Consider the following 18,174-nt stretch of genomic DNA (forward strand, 5'->3'; position numbering starts at 1 on the left):
CGTGGTCTAACACACATCTCGTGGTCTAACGGACGGAAGGAAGGAAGGACAGTTGTGCTGTACATGGACAGGCTTCCCTCTGCAGTGAATGTGCCATAGCCAACTTGCCTGGATAAAAAAGGGATAAAAGAAAACATTGAGAACTGCCACTCTGAATATGCCTCTGCAAGGCAATGATTTATCTTGCTGTTCACCTGTGTGATCGATATCACCAGATCACTTTTGTTTTTCAGTGTACACCTTAGGGGCTTCTTAGAGGTTCTTCACCTTCTTCAAAGTGGAATGGATGCCTGCAGTCGTGCCAGATCTCCACCACATCATTCAAGAAGAAAGCAAAATAAAACACCTCCCAAACCTCAAACATTTCTACTCTCATCTCTACTGAGGTCCGGTGGGCTCTGAGGCTGATCCAGAGTCTGATGGCAGGTGTTGACTTGACAGACAGCTCCTCAGCTGCAGGTGTAGATGACTTTGACCCCATCACTACAAACCCCACGGGTCAACAGGTTACCATTGCCATGGTAACAGTCACAGGTGCAACGGAGAGAGAGAGAGAGAGGGGAGAGGGAGAGAGACAGAGATGCCCAATCCCTTTGGATGTGACAGGTGACCATGCCACTTGGGCTGATTCTCCATACATAGTAACACTTAAGGCATCTGACAAGAGAGCTAGGAGAGGGGCAAGTTGTGACCGAGTTAGAGGAAGAATAACAACTAACAACGGCTAAAACTCACTCAGGTTGGGCAGAGTTGGACAGGTGCCATGAATGTCAAGGCTAACATAATGTAACATAGCATAACATTGAGTAGCGTAGTCTAAAATAATGTAACAAAGCATAACATAAAGTCCCGTAGTGTATAATAGCGTAGCAGAACAGAACATATACAGTATTACTGTTTTTATCCATGTGCGTGGATTTCTATATTACCGGTAGTGATCTTGGGAATATCCCTATCATTTTTTGTGTTATTTTGTCGCTACCACTAAATATAGTAATTAAAAAAGTTGTCTATAGACGACCATCAATCCTATAACATATGAATGCACTGCTCTGTTCTAACAAAGCCAAACGTGTAGGAGGATCGGCCATGAGGGGAGACAGGCCAGCAGAGTTGAGGTGTTTACAAGATAATGAGATGAGATGATATAGAAAGTTAATCAAGCTAAATTAATTGTTACTTTTCTTAAGACAAAGCTAAAACGGTTGTTGGTGCTTTCCTATAAACAAAATTCTAAATATGTAATACTAAATATAAAAACAACCAAAGTAGAATGACACAATATGCAACACTGCCATTTATGGGTTCAATGCAGTGTGCAGTAAAAACGTGGATAAGAAACAGAAAGGTGACATTGCTTGGCTCGTCAATAGGCAAATCTTTAGATATTTAAAATGTAAAAGTTAGTGATAAATGCAGTGTTTCTGTGAAAACCTCTGTAAGAGCTGTCAAATTATCACAATGCCTGCAAAGTATTTGTCATATGGCCAAATTTATTTTCCAGGGTAAGGATAAAAAGGATAAAAACACACCATCAGAAATTGGCTTCTGGCAGTAAAATAATTTGAATTCTTGTAAAGATCTTAAATGCTAGTGGGGGCCATAAATCATGCCACCTTAATCATCCATAAAGGTGCTTCTTCATTTTAGAAGCATCAAAATTCCGTCAGTGTATTCATTCATATTTAGAACAGTGAGTACAGGAATCCCTAACCCAGGCAGGTCTAGGTACCATGATGTTTTCTGTATACAGCTACTGTACACAGGAATATGTTGACTTCCCACTATTCTCAAAATGTGAGTAATTCCTACGTCTGTTCCCACGTACAGTGCATTATTCAATGACATCACACTGCATGTTTGTTATTTTGTTTTCATGCCAAGCTTTCTGCCCCCCCAAGTCTCGTCGACAGATGACCCTAATGTCATTAGTTGTTTGCGTGCCTGTTTCTGCTTTTAATTTATGTCACAAATTATTATGTTATTTCATTATTCCACATCAGCGGGCCATTTGCATGCACCATATCAAGTAAGATTCTGAGCAGAACTTTTAATCACATCCTGTCTGGCTAAATAAGCAGTGGTTTGGAAAAGCAAATAGCTCTGTGAATCCATCAGACCCAGAGACAGCAGCTCCTATAAATCTAATTTCGAAAACATCTGTCTGTTATAATTAATTCATACTTCTCTCTATATTTAACAGTGGTTCTCTATCGTTATCGGGGTTTACCCTCCAATACAGAGATATGAATATATCTTGTATGGGAAGCTGATTACAAATGGAATCAGGTGACGTGAATAATTACTTTAAGACAATCCACCTGTGGACGTGGTTACACCCAAGCCTATAAAGCCCCTGTTAACCACGCCTACTTCGACTTTTTCGATTTCACTGGAGCAGTGTGACGTGTGGTCGCTCTGTCTGAGACAATCAAAAATCTTATCTAACTTCTATTATATTCTGACTCTCTCGTAAACAGCCTTGCCTCTTACCTTCGGTGGTGGGAGAGAGGACGATTGCCTCTCGTGGCGGCTGTTGTCGGGGTGAGCACAAACTTCTCAGCGCTGACATATTGTCTCCAGGTCTCTGGAGGCTTCCATGTCTTGGGGCGCTAGGTGACGGTCTTGTTTCTCGGCTCCGTAACTGGACAGTGAGAGCAGGTCCGCGAGTGTGTTGTCCGTCTCCTATATAACGCTAAACACAACTTCCTCGGCGCTGACATATTGTCTCCAGGTTTCTGGAGGCTTCCGTGTCCTGCGGCGCTTGGTCCTCTCTCGGCTCCCTAATCAGGACAACGAGAGCAGGTCCGCGGGTTCGTTGTCAGCTTTCTCTCTATCTCTCTCTCTCTCTGGCCGCGGCTTCTGTCTGGCGAACAATTAGCCCGGGCAGTAACAACGGTACACAAAAACACACCAAAACACACAGACTGGAGCTAAAACTTTTAGAGCTCTTCCGTGTTGTTAGTCTCGCGAGGGCGGGGCCTATCGCGAGGTTTGGTGGACTGTGCATGTGTGTCAAGTTGGCAGCAAGCGCAGTTACACTGGCTTAGCACTTCCTCTCTTCTTTCAAAATAAAATCATTAAAAGGAAAGGAAGCTATGGCATCTATGAGCCATGTCTGTGTGGTGTGTGGAGTGCAGCTGCCCACTGAAGATGGGCATGATGTGTGTGTGCGTTGTCTGGGAGAGGAACATGCCTCTGAAGCGGTTGCTAATCCCTCCTCCTGTATGGATTGCTTCATTTTGCCAGCACGATCCCTGGAGGCTCGGCTTTGTGTGTTTGGGGGTAAGCGCAGGCGGGTTGCTGTAGCACAGTCTGCTCCGCCCCAGCAGGTTAAGCGCCGTAAAGCGGGGGGGAGTGGGGGTGGTTCCTCAGGGGATCCCCGCCCCTTTCCCTTACTTAGGACATTTTTACCAGATGACAGCATCAGGATTGAGGCTGGTGATCAGGAGGATGTCGAGGAGGATGTCGACATAGAGGGGTTATCAGATGAGGGGGGCCTCATTGAGGGGTCCGTTGCAGAGGGCGAACAGACCAGTGAACGCAAGCGATTCCAGGGTCTGATGGTCAGGGCTTCCCAAGCTTTGGGACTGGAGTCCGCCGCGGGCCAAGCCCCTCCTCCCTCGCGCTTCGATGATGAGGACGCGCCAGGTCCGGAGGTGCCATTTGAGGTGCCTCTCCTCCCGGAAGTGGAGAACCTAATGCAGGCTGGGTTTGCAACACCCATGGCTGCACTCTCCTTTACCTCTACCAACAGGCGGCTGTCTGCCATGCAGGATAGGGGTAAGGTGGGCTGTGGCCCATTGCCTCAGCTGGACCAAGCCATATCAGCTCTTTTGTTCCCGGCCAGCCCAGTGCTGGGGCCGGCTACTCCAACGGGGGACTGTAAGATGCTCGATGCCGCACTGGCTAAGGTGCATAGGCCGGTAGCAGTTCAGGCACGGTTGGCCAATACTGGGTCCATACTAGCATTGTATCAGAGAAAGCTGGTCCGCGAGCTGAGCACCGGGTTCGATGCTCATCTCAATGCTGAGATACAACTGGTTTCATCAGTCTTGTCACAGCTGATGAAAGAGCAGGTGTCGACTGCCGGTAAGGGTGTGTCGGCACTCTGGGTTGCAAGGCGCCAACTGTGGCTGTCCCGGTCCAAGTTGCGATCAGAGGACCAGAGAGCCCTCTTGCGGCTGCCGGTTGCGCCATCAGCCATGTTTGGTCCTGGTGCCACTGCTTTGTTGCAGCAGGGCCAGGAGGCCCGTCGTTGTGCTAAGGAGGTTTCCGATGCACTGACCCCCAGGTGGTCCAGACAGTCGGGGGGCAGGAGGAAGGAAGCCCCCGCACAGACACAGAGGTCGGGCTGGGGCCCAAATGACCTGAGGGCCACTCTGGATGCGCGCCGTGGGCACGGCAACGCAGTCAGGAGGCCGGTCAGGGGCAAGCAAGGCAGAGGTGGCAGCAAGCCTAGGCCTCCGCCTTCTTCCTGACGCCAGTTTACGTCCAGCCTGCCTCCAGCAAGCCCGGGTGGGTCTTGTGGCTTGGAGGTCACTGCAGGCGAGCCCCTGGGTGGTTTCGACCATGACCCAGGGGTATCGTATTCAGTTTGCTCGTCGGCCTCCGACCTCGAGGACCCCAACGGTTGTCACGGTGGTGGGCGCGGAGCACAAGGCAGTGCTCCAGGCCGAGGTTTCTACCCTGTTGGAGAAGGGAGCCATCAGGGAGGTGCCTCAGGGCAACAAACAGGCTGGATTTTACTCCCGGTATTTCCTCATCCCCAAGAAGGATGGGAGACTACGCCCCATTTTAGATCTAAGGGGTCTCAACAGACATCTCAGGCGTCTGCCGTGCAAGATGCTGACCATCCCGAGGGTGCGACAGTCCATCTGCAGAGGGGACTGGTTTGTCACCATAGACCTAAAGGATGCCTACTTCCAGATTCCGATCTGGGAATGGCATTGGCGGTTCCTCAGGTTCGCGTTCGACGGCAAGAAGTACGAGTTTCGGGTCCTGCCGTTCGGAATCTCCTTGGCTCCCCGCACCTTTACCAGGTGCATGGACGCCGTTTTGTCGCCTCTGCGACGGAAGGGGATACGAATCCTGAACTATCTAGACGACTGGCTCCTGTGCGCACGCTCAGAAGTTCAGTGTCGGGCTCATCTGTCCATCCTCTTGGAGCACGTGCAGCAGCTTGGCCTGCGGCTCAATCCGGGGAAGTGCAGGCTGGAGCCTTCACAGAAGACGCAGTTCCTGGGCCTAGTGGTGGATTCCCAGGCTGCGCTGTTGTCACTGACGCAGGAGAGGCAGCTATCCCTCAGGGCTTGCCTCTCCCAATTCAGGCTGGGGGCCGGAGTCACATGGAGGCTGTGTCTCCGCCTCTTGGGCCTGATGGCGTCTTCGGTCCAAGCCGTCCCGTTGGCCCTCCTACACATGCGGCCGGTACAAAGGTGCCTCCTGGGTCTGGGCTTGAGCCCCAGGAGTCACCTAAGTTCCACTGTGCTCGTCACCAGGCGGTTGCGGGCGGCCCTCCATTGGTGGGAGGACGACGGGAATCTCAGCAGGGGGAGTGTGCTCGGCCCAGTGACACATCGTCAACTGGTGTTGACAGATGCTTCACTGACGGGCTGGGGTGCTGTGTTCAGAGGAAACGGTGCCAGCGGTCGCTGGAGCAAGCCTCACACCACCCAGCACATCAACATGCTAGAGCTGACAGCGGTCCATCTGGCCCTTCGGCATTTTTTGCCATTCCTGCAAGGCCAACACGTGTTGGTGAAGACAGACAGTGTGGCAGCGGCTGCTTACATCAACAGGCAAGGGGGGTTGGTTTCCCCTCGCCTTTGCGAGCTGGCACGTCGGCTTTGGCTTTGGGCATACCCCAGGGTTCTCTCCCTGAGGGCAGTCCATGTGCCAGGGCTGGACAATTGGGCGGCAGATCAGCTGTCCAGGGGGGGTCCGGACCCAGGGGGGTGGCGGCTGCACCCCCAGGTGGTCGCGGAGATTTGGCTCCGCTATGGACGGGCAGAGGTCGACCTGTTTGCATCACAGGAATCCACCCACTGTCCCCTGTTCTTCTCGCTAGGGAAGGACAATCCTCCCCTCGGAGTGGATGCCTTGGCTCACCCTTGGCCACGCGTCCTGCTGTACGCTTTCCCCCCATTTGTTCTCCTCCCGGCCCTCCTACAGAGGGTACGGTTGGAGGTGATGAGGCTGGTCATGGTGGCCCCGTGTTGGCCACACATGACCTGGTTCTCGGATATCCCGCCACTGCTGGACGGGACCCCATGGGAGCTTCCAGTGCGGCGGGACTTGCTGTCCCAGGCACAAGGTGCTCTGGTTCATCCCTTTCCCCAGGGGCTCAAGCTCTGGGCGTGGCCCCTGAGGGGACCGAACTATTAGCTATGGGGCTGTCTCCTTCGGTGGTCAGTACACTGCAAGAGGCTCGGGCACCATCGACGAGAGCACTCTATGCTTTCAGATGGAGGGCCTTTGCGGCCTGGTGCAGGGTGCACCAGATTGACCCGCTTACATCCTCTGCCCCAGCCGTTCTGCAGTTCCTACAAGGGCTTTTGGATGCCGGGAAGTCGCCGTCCACCCTCAGGGGTATGGTGGCGGCAATCAAGGCAGCTCGAGTTGGGAAGTATCGGTTGTCTGAGGAGGTAGACAAGCTGATATCCCAGTTCCTCAAGGGCGCTAGGAGACGCGTCGGCCTACGCAGTAGGCCGTCTCTCCCACCATGGGATTTGCAGCTGGTTCTAGGGGCTCTGGAGGAACCTCCATTTGAGCCCTTGGAGTCAGTGGACCTAAAGTGGTTGTCCTTCAAATCGGCCCTTCTGTTGGCGCTGGCCACGGCCAAGAGGGTGGGGGAGCTCCATGCTCTCTCAGGGCATGAAGGCCTGTGCAGATTTTTGCCGGAAGAGGCAGGGGTAGTCCTGCGACCAAACCCTGCATTCCTTCCTAAGGTCTTGTCCATCCCTCAGCCGAGCCAGGCCATAGAACTCCGGTCCCTCTACTCTGCTCCGACAGAGGAAGGGGAGCGCAGGCACTCGCTGGTTTGCCCGGTCAGGACACTGAGAGTGTATCTGGAACGGACACAGGGCCATAGGCAGACTGACCAGTTGTTCGTCTGTTTCAGGCCAGACCGCCTGGGGCAGCCGCTGTCTAAGGCCCGTCTTTCCCACTGGATTGTGGAAGCTATCCAGCAGGCATATGTGGGGGCTGGGATGCCCTTCCCTTCGGGGGTGCGGGCACACTCGACCCGGGGCATGGCTACGTCCTGGGCGGCGTGGCGCGGTGCGTCTCTCGGTGAGATCTGCGAGGCGGCCACCTGGTCGGCCCCTTCCACATTTGCTCGATTCTACCAATTCAATGTGGCTGCAGGCACGTCGTTCAGTGAACGAGTGCTTGGCGGAGCCCGGCGGTAGTGACTTATGGTTTTGGTTCCCTGTCAGTCAGCCCAGTGTGGGCTGGTCTGAGTGGCCTCACCTCCCCCCTAGTTGAGCCTTTGCGACTTGCGGGGCCAACTCGCCCTCGGTAGCGTCTGGCGCCAGGGCTCGAACCGGCAGCATCCTGCGTCTGGCGGAGCTGGCCGACTTTGGGGGGGGTTTGTACATAGTGTACATTTGTATATACTGTAGTTGTTGATGCACTTGTTGATTTTGTAGAGCACTCTTGGTGGTGGTGACGTCTCATTCGAAGCTCCCACGATTCAGCCTCCTGGGGGAGCTGGTGCTGCTCTATCCCTCACGGTGTGTCTTACAGCACTTCCCATACAAGATATATTCATATCTCTGTATTGGAGGGTAAACCCCGATAACGATAGAGAACGTAAGGTTACATGATGTAACCATGGTTCTCTGAGTAGAGGGGTTTACCCTCCAGCAGAGGCCGCTCGGGATTCGTTCAATCGAAACTTTAGTCGAAGTAGGCGTGGTTAACAGGGGCTTTATAGGCTTGGGTGTAACCACGTCCACAGGTGGATTGTCTTAAAGTAATTATTCACGTCACCTGATTCCATTTGTAATCAGCTTCCCATACAAGATATATTCATATCTCTGTATTGGAGGGTAAACCCCTCTACTCAGAGAACCATGGTTACATCATGTAACCTTACGTTTACTTCATGAGAAAATTCAGTCAAGGTTTGGATGGTATTTCTGGTGGCTTGCCAGCAGTGTTTGAGGCATAATATGCATCTTTAACTTTTTGGTATTGTGCCTGTTGGATGTTTCACTGCACCAAGTTGATCATGGTTTCCAAGATTTGAATTACTCAAAGAGCATTTGATTTAATGGCCCAAACGCTTAAACAGCCTCCAGAGCCCTGCTGAGCTGTAAGTCTTCTTCTCTGTGCTCTTACTGCAGGGACATGGTCATCAAGAGCCAAAATCAGGTCAGCCATTCAGTAGAGAAACACTTCACTTTTCTATCCTGTGAGCAATCAAAGGCAGTCATGGTTTTACACCACCTGAAAAAATAATCTCCTACAAATCACGTGAACCATCATGTGTGCTCTTTATCAGACCAAGTTAATTCAATAAAGCAAAAATAAAATTGATTGTGAAAATTTAATGATGGCCATGAATCTTCACACTTTTGCTGCAGATGTTCCCCTCCCACAATTGTCTTTGTTTATTCAGAAAGAAATATAGACAAACAGAAAAAGAGTTCCAAACATTGGGAAGGGAAGGCCGATTTGAATGATTTATGATAAGTGGATTTCAGTGCTCATTCATTTGTTTCTCAAAAACAAAAGCAAATATGTGACAGAAAACAAGGCAAATATGCTGTACTCATTGTCAGAATACAGGAAGAATTGTGACAGTCGTGTTTCCATTACCGTCAGAAATGCGCAAACCCTAAATATCGCAATAGAAAGTGGGTAATGGAAACACGTAAATTCCTCCCAAATATCACAAAACGTTTTTGCGCTCTCATGAGGTGGTTTTTCAGACGTGTCGATATAGCAGTTTATCGCAAAAGTGTAATGGAAACGCATTTTTCGCATTTGCATGTCATGTGACCCATCTTCTCCTTTGGAAAAGGAGCGGAAAATGAGGGAGAAAGGGTTCGATAAACCGTGGCAAAACCTCCGCAGCAAGTGGAAAACTTTTAAGCAACGCTACCTAGCAGAAAGATGAGTGTTGTGCAAAAGCGGAGCTGAGGAAAATAGATCATGTTTAATGACAGAAACGGTCCATGGTGACAGGCTGCCTGTCTGTGTGCGCGCAGTTGTAGGCTATCTTTTTTCCTCTGCCTCGCGCTCACTGCATTCACTGCAGCCAGCAATATGTTGCCACTCATTTTCTTTTGAATTGATAATCAGGCTCGTTTATATGCGTTGTAACTTCATGTGGTGATTTGCATTGACCATTGGTTGGATTTGAGCATGCTGGGGACGGGATATGGGCAGATCCCCGTGCGTAATCACTGTGGCAGCTGCTGCAACGGGGAATTGCGTTCAGGTGTGTGTGCCGTCACTCGAACTCAACTTCAATGGAAACGCCTACAAGTCGCAATTGTACATTGTCGAAGTTGTAGAAATATCGCAATTATTTTGCGAAAAACTGTAATGGAAACACAGTCAGTAAGATTAGATAATACATGTGAATTTTAGAACAACTACAGTGGAGGTTATTCGGAGAGACATTTTCATCTTTCAACAGAGAGACTGATTTCACCCTCCACAGTGTAGCCTCAATGCATAAGGTGTGCGACTCACTTTTTCTTACCTGGAAAACCTCTCACTCCACTATTGCTAGCACTCTCTCCACTTACACATAAAACATGTTCAGCCACGTTCTCTGGAGGATCTGGGATTCAGGGAAATGTAGGAAATTGCTAATTCAATTAGAAGTAAATGAGGCAAGGGCAAAATGGGCACACACAAAAAAGTGAAAACGCATCACAAAACTACTTCTTGAATGCATTGAACATATTGATCATAACAATGTAAACGTATCTTAGGGTGGAGTTTTCCTTTAATGGGGAGCCTTTCTAATCATGTCCTTCCCATAGGCTGTATCGTATAATAAATATGGATGTAGCTCGCTACTGTGACGTCACCCATTGGTTTGTGACCTCCTGTTTTGAAGCCTACTATTGGTCTGTGATCAGTGAGCTGCATGATCACTGGACAGGCGACCTGTCAATCATTCCCCAAAACAACAGTCTGATTTATTGTCTATTTTACTCTAAATGAAACCATAATTTACTAAATGAACAGCATGCTGTATGAAGAAGACTTGAAACTAGCGATTGAGACAACAAAATCATTTGGAAAGTGTTTATGAGCAAATAAATCACATGAGAAGTTAGGTCAATTTGTCATTGTCTTCCATGCAACCGGACTTATTTTTGCAGACAGTGGAGTCACCCCCTGCTGGCCATTAGAAAGAATGCAGGTACTTCCACATTGGCTTCAATTTTCACAAACGGAGCTCCTTCCCAGGGCCGCTGCTGGCCATTTGGGTGCCCTAAGCGTAATTGTTTTGTGGTGCACCCCCCCACCACCCCCCAAACCCACCCCCCCCCCCACCACCCCCCAAACCCACCTCCCCCCCCCCCCCCCCCCCCCCCGAAAATACACAACTGCAAAACTTTCAATAACTGTCAAACGAAAGACTGCAAAATCATTAATTATGAACGATACTAGTGTATCTCACATTACATTACATGTGGCAAACAAACAATTGTTAGAATTACTGTACATGTCAGCAAACAAGCGATTGTTAAACTGTACATGCAAGCAGGGGCGGACTGGGATCATAATTCAGGCCGGGCATTAGATACCAAGCAGGCCAGGCCGATACGGGCCGACGCGCGTGCCGGCGTCCGAAGGGCGTTTTTGGGCCGTTCTAAATTTGGGCCGTTTGAAGCCCAATTTGGGCCGTTTGAAGCCCAATTTGGGCCGTTTGAAGCCAGATTTGGGCCGTTTGAAGCCCGATTTGGGCCGTTTGAAGCCCGATTTGGGCCAGTTGAAGCCAGATTTGGGCCGGTTGAAGCCAGATTTGGGCCGTTTGAAGCCCAATTTGGGCCATTTGAAGCCCAATTTGGGCCGAGTCCAATTTTACAATGAGATGCACCCTCTTTAACCCTGAATAAAGTAATAAAACCACTAGTAAACCAGTAGGCGGCGCCTGGCCTGCTGTTCAGTGAGTGTGCTGACTGCGGGCACCAAAAAAGATATATATATATATATTTTTTTTTTGCAGGCCCTTAACTCATTGAGTGCCATGGACGTCCTTCGACGTCCAATTAAATAGTGACGTAGAGTGCCACGGACGTCCTTCGACGTCCAATGCGTTTTTTGACGGTGGGACGTCGATCAAAGCCTTCCGCAGCTCCTGTACAACTATAGTAGCTATTGGAGGTCTATAACCTATTTTACAGAACCCTTAGGTGGCGACAGTGCTCTCCAGATTACAGAAATACAGCCTGACAAAGCCGTGATCAAAAGACAAACCGCGCTCATGCTGCGCGGATTGATTGCTGTTGGCAAGCAGCCCAGAGCCATCTACATGATGGCTCTGGGCTGCTTGCCAACAGCAATCAATCCGCGCACACAACTGCAGCTCCTCTGCCTGTCTGTCTGTCTGCATAGATAGTTTCTCAACACACCAGAAAGGCAGCACCCAATGCCGAAGGGCCAACCCTTACCTGCAGTCGCATTGGGCATTTCCTCATTGCTGCTGTGAGCTGCCAGGAGCCGCGCGGCACAAAAACAGAGGCTCCGAATAGACTTTGTGCGTGTGGGGAGGAGTTTACAGCTGACGCGGGGAGAGGCGGGGAGAGGGGGGGACAGGGGGGTGGGGCACGCATGCACCACAGAACTAAACCAGGTCACATCATCAAAAAAATATTAGCTAGAGTCAGTGAATGTGCTTGAAATAATGCATTTCACAAAAGGCTGAATATCTCAGCTTCCTGATAGAAAAGCATATTTTTGCTGTTTTTGACCTATCTTCTCCGGCTCATAACTAAAGAACGGAAAATGGTATCAATAAACTTTTTTTTGCTGATGATACAATAGAGTCTCCTTGTTCTTTTTGCGTGTTCGGTGTTTACATAGTAATATCACACAATATTCTGTGGGCCTCGAGAAATCACTGAAAACGCTCTGAAAACTCTGGCACTGGGAGCGTCCGTTCTCCAAAAGTGGCTGGCACTCAATGAGTTAAGAGCACATGATGCCTGCGTATAGGGTGCGGCGGCCCTGCTCCTTCCCCTACATGTCTGTGTGTTGTGTAGGGAGTGTACATTTGTATTTGTTCAAACAGTTGTTTATAAAAGAATAATAAAGGATTCCACACGCCTTGAGCATCTTATTTCTTTTACTGACAGTGGGAGGGCTGAGAAGGAGGCAGAGAGGGGGAGACACAGCAGAGAAGCTTCTGATGTGAATCTATCCATCCAGCAGGGGTGCATGTGTTTCCAGAGAATGGGGGCTTACCCACTACATGTCTATTTCATATTGATTGGTGCTCCTTCTTCACGGGTTTATTCAGTCACATTTTACGTCTAATATTATGGATGTTTTAACTCATATCTGTTTATTACCTTGTTTTTATGAGATGTCAAACAAAATGAACACGTCAAAGACCTTTTATTACCATGTGACAGACAATAAGGTAATCTGAATCTGAACATTTTGACCTCTGCTGGTCTTCATCATGTATGTTGGGTCCTGAGACCAGTTGTCATCAAAACATTAACTGATTATTCAGTGCATAGTCTGATCCAAGCAATAGTCAAAGCCGCAGCCTGGGTTTATCACACGTATACGGTAGTTAAAAAGATGAAAATAACACCAAGGCGAATGGAACACTTCACTCGCACGAGTTTGCTCGTGCGTATTATTTGCTTGAGTTGAACATTTTTAACTTGAGCAAACGGGTGATGAGATGAAAATTATGTCATTCGCGCCGTGAAAAAATGCATCTCTCAGGCCCGCGGCGTTTGCATTGACTTTGTATGTAATCTCGCCGCACAAATATCTGATAATCTTGCCGGTGTGAACGTACAGTAAAAGTAAAACTCATGGATTTGTAACCAATGTATATATAACGTAAAAAAAGAGACCTGTCTGCACTATCGTGTGCGTCGGAGAAGTAGGGCAACTATAAGAGGCATAAAGCTAACTTCACTAAAGCAAGATTTTTTATTCAATAACAAAATGAAACGTTTCGGTCAACCGACCTTCATCTAGCATATTTTTTAATTAAAGCGGCCATATTATCCATTTCTTAATTTTGTATCATATATATGAATTTTGTATCATACATATGCTGTTACAATCTTGGATGGTCATATTAAACATGGGCTAAGCTTCAAATAAATAGGTGAAAGTGTTTAAATGTTACCTCCATGAACCCCCCCCCCCCCCATGAAATCTCGTGTACGAGATGGTACGGGATTTGTGCGAGAGCCACTGGTCTAGGTGACGTCAGGTAGGACTTGTTGCCTTGCCAACCTGGCTGTCAGACTGGCTCGCGCACACACCAGTAGTCTCATGGAATAGAGAGGCAAAGTGGTACGTCACTTCCTGCTTCAGCACTGTACCAGAGATTTTCATCCGCCATTTATTTTCCCAGACATTTCGTAAAATGCTTATAAAAATAGTTTTACTGGTTCAAACCAAACGGTACAGATATATTTAGAAACAGGAGAGATCGCATACCATTTCACTGGGACCAAAACGTTAAATGTTCTATGGTCTCTCCCGATTATAGCGTTAGCTGAACCGTTTGGTTAGACAAAGTAAAAGTATTTTATAAGCATTTTACGAAATGTCTGGGAAAATAAATGGCGGATGAAAATCTGTGGTACAGTGCTGAAGCAGGAAGTGACGTTCCACTTTGCCTCTCTATCTACTGTATCTATCTATCTATCTATCTATCTATCTATCTATCTATCTATAGCTATCTATCTATCTATCTATGTAGATAGATAGATAGATAGATAGATAGATAGATAGATAGATAGATAGATAGATAGATAGATAGATAGATAGATAGATAGATAAAGATAGATAGATAGCTATAGATAGATAGATAGATAGATAGATAGATAGATAGACAGACAGACAGATGACAGATATTGTAGCTTTGCGTCTGGCTATAACGTGTAGGAAGGAGGAAGACTGGAAACGACGAGCGGGTTTATTCCCTGCCGCAGGAAAACGCAGAAGAAGACTAAAACGGAGCGTTTCAGACAGAGGGTGAACTGAAGGGGTACGTTATATTAGCAAAATATGGGCCTTTTAAGCTAATTAGGTAATGATGTGATGTCATCAGTGATGATGTCAAAAGTGATGTCATAAGGGCGCGCGCGCACACACACACACACACACACACACACACACACACACAGGGAGGCATTGTGACAAGACTGGTCAGTGATGTCACACACACACACAAGGAGGTATTGTGAAAAGACTGACAGTGATGTCATAGTGACATCAGTGATGATGGAGCCGGAACTTTGATGTGATGTCATCAGTGACGATGCCATCAGTGATGATATCATCAGCGATGATCTTATCAGTGATGAGTCAGCAAACTCTGTGTGTTTCAGCCTTTGTCCCACTGATGATGTCATAGACATTGTACAGTCTTGTCTTATGACATAACTGATGACATCATCAGTGGTATCACTCAACACAACAGCCTGTGTTTCAAGGTTATGACATCACTAATGATGTCACTGATGATGTCACAATGGAATTGATGTCATCGTGACCTATTTATAGAAGAATCATTAACTCGAACTCCTGAGAAAAGGACTATGACTCCTGCTGAGGAAAAGCAAACTTCATGGGCCAAGGGAGCTACTGACCCCAAGAGCAGAACAGCTGCTGGGACAGGCGAGGACGAGCTATGGGCGATCAACTCGGGTATTGTTGCTACTGTAAACCGCTCACAGAGAATCAATCCAGTGGTCTCTTAGATCTTTTTATCTAATACATTGTCTCACATCCTTGGCCAGCGCACGCAGTGGCGCAGGCTCTATAACAGGGTTTGTCCACCCAATTTGCAAGCCCATTTGGGGGACCATTTGGAAGCCCATTTAGTCCCACTCAGACCTGCCGCTACCGAACTTGGTAGGTAGGTTCACAGAGTCACCTTTTACTATGGGCGGAAAAATTACACTTGTTGACTACTAGGTGGCGCTATAACAGCCCACATTACGTTTTGGTCCATAACTTTTGAACCGTAGCATCTACAATTAAAATTCCGCATCTGCTGATAGAGGCGGCGCCCATTTCCATCTCACTAGATTTTCAGCCATTTTGAATTCTCCCCAAAAGTGTTTTTTCGCTATTTCTCCTTCAACTTTTGTCCAATCTTCACCAAACCACATCACACAGCCTGTGTGGACTGTCCTACACAAAACTTATTTCGCGGATTTTTGCAAGACCGCACCGTTGCGATATAATCGACTTCCGAAATTTTGTGGGTGTGGCCTAGTTCACAAAAATCGCCCGAACTCCGGAACGCATTGTTTGTTGCGAATGAACCTTGGTACAGGTGTGCAGCTATGTACTCTGAGCTGATAAAAAACAATTGTGTCATTTCGACTATAGGGGGCGCTATGGCAACAATAACTACCCGTAGCTCACACTGTATAGACCACGCCCATTTCCGTCTAACTAGATTTTCCGCCATTTAGAATTTTGTCCAAAAGCATTTTTTCACTATTTCTCCAAATGTTGTCAAATCTTCAGCAAACCACATCTGTCCTGCACAAAACCTGTCATGCTGTTTTTTGAAAGACCTCACCGTTGCGATATAATCGACTTGCACAAGTGTTGTGGGTGGGGCCTATTTCACAGAAATCGCTATTTCACCTTCTAATTTTGTCACCAAACTACATCACACAGCATGTGTGGACTGTGCTGCTCAAAACTTATTTCGTGGTTTTTTGAAAGCCCGCACTGCACCGTAGGCTATTTCATCATGAACTTATGATTTTGGGATACTGCTAACTGGGAGAGATGTAATTAGAACAATAGAAGTTGAAAAGGCACAATGAGGCTATACAGAGGGGTGGGGTCCTTTTAATGTGACAAATACACATCTTTTAGAATTTCACAATAAATACACGCGCACACACAAACACACACACACACACACACACACACACACACACGAATGTTTTATAATAAAATGTTTTATTAAATGCAACTACATAATTAAATAATTATTTTCTAGGGCTTTCTTACATACTGATTTTCCATTATATCCTTCATACTTTTGCCACTGACAGCCCTCCACTTTAACAATGTCGCTGCCTGCTACAACCAACAGGCTCGTCAATGCTTTTCTGCGCTGGCCATATGCTAGGTTTCGACCTAGCCTTGTTTGTCATCTACCTGATTAGTATTTTATATGAGGATATGCTATGGTCTTGCCACATACACAGATAGCAAAGGCAGCAAATATATTGTTGAAAACCCACCAGAGAGTCAGCAGTACATTCTGCTTACTATTGGTGTAGAAGTATCATCCATTAAAGTGGGCAGAAAAAAAATACAAAAAAATTATTGGTGAAAAAGTGATTGGTGGCAGTTTTTCAAGGAACTGCAGTCGACATTGTTGAACATAAGAAATTGAAGACCTTGCTGAAAATAAGTATTGTCATTTAGTAATACTGTTTATTTGTCCTCTCCCTCTGCTTTTATCATTTTGACATCATCTTATCCATTTTTCTCTCTTCAAAGTACTTTGCCCAAAGCCATCGAATGCTCTCTATAAATAGAATTGATTTCATGATTATGTTTCTGCCAGGGCCGGCTTCAGTTCCATTCCAGTTCAATCAATTTTGCTTAATATTGAAGCGAAAGAGTCATGAAGTAGGACAGGCGTAGTCTCTGATGCTGGAAGCTTGAAGATGTAGGCTTTAGCCAAGGTCACTATCTGACCTCGATCACCCTGAGTGGGCAATATTATGGTAAGCAGCATCCATTTACATGGTATCTGGATCCGCTGTGCTCAAGGTCACTTCAACAAGACACAGGGACTCAAACCCTTAGAGTAAGATGGCCTCTCCCTCCCACTAAACCATCCTAACATTCTTACCACCCTGCAAGCGTCTTTTCCCTGACTTTGAAACAGATATAATACTCGACTGACTCTTAGGTTACGCAACACTCGTGATTGACTGAATATCATCCACAATTAGCGCTACGTCAATCGGCCTTTAACAGAGGAACCACGGGGGGGCAACAAGCCTGTGTCACATTTTAACACTTCCTCTGCCTAATCCTACCCCAAAATTCTTCTGGAATACTTTAAGACATACCGTATACTGAGACAGACCGTTTGGGACTAGATAATCCTATATGAATATATGAATTTCTCCTTCTTCGCAGCCTGACAGCAATTAGAGCAGCAGCTCCCTCTCCCCCTGGGAGCGGATCAACCAAGCCGTGTGCTTTTGATAGTGAGGCTTTGATGAACCAAATCCAGAGCAGAATACCACACGTGCCCCCTGCCATAGGCTCATCACAGAGGGAGGGCAGTGTTTCCCCTACGATTCTACAGGCCTGGCGGGCCCGCCAGGCCAATGACGCCCCCGCCAGGCCAGAAGAGGAAATGCAAAAAAAAAAATCCCTGCTCTCCCCAAAATTTCAATAAACCTTTATGGCATATTATTACAATAAAACAATACTGGTGTTGACAGTGTTGACAGTAATAGAAGATGCAAAATCATTCAAAACAATAAGCATTTTGCTTTTAGGAGCATCGTGCCAGCGTGTCAACGTGTGTCGTTGCCTGGGAAACGCACATCCCATAATACAACTGTTCGCATCGCATCCCATAATAGTATGATGATACTTGGGATGCCATTGCAAACATAGATGCGAACAGGTTAGCTAAAAGTTTAGCGTCGACAGCGAGGGCCCCCACCGTTGCGGTCAGGGTACGTCCCTCCAGGCCTGAAACATTTTCTAGGGCAAACACTGGAGGGGTTGAGGCTCTCTTCCCCCTGCCATAGGGTCATCACAGAGGTAGGGCTTGAGGCTCTCTTCCCCCTGCCATAGGGTCATCACAGAGGTAGAGCTTGAGGCTATTTTCCCCCTGCACTACCTGCAGGGTTTGGTGTTTGGTGTGGCAATCAAAGCCAGCCCCTTCTGCACACGCTCGTGCACACATTCACTTGTGGCTGGATTATTGATATTATGATA

At 47.5% G+C, this 18,174-nt stretch overlaps 1 protein-coding gene across 2 annotated transcripts in view; it reads left to right on the forward strand.

The window, feature by feature from the left end:
• slc4a11 (solute carrier family 4 member 11) overlaps positions 1–18,174 on the forward strand; it is a 170,123-nt gene that overhangs the window by 50,941 nt on the left and 101,008 nt on the right. The window lies entirely within an intron of this gene.

Source organism: Poromitra crassiceps (genome assembly GCF_964638095.1).
Source record: "Poromitra crassiceps genome assembly, chromosome: 3".
NCBI lineage: Eukaryota > Metazoa > Chordata > Actinopteri > Beryciformes > Melamphaidae > Poromitra > Poromitra crassiceps.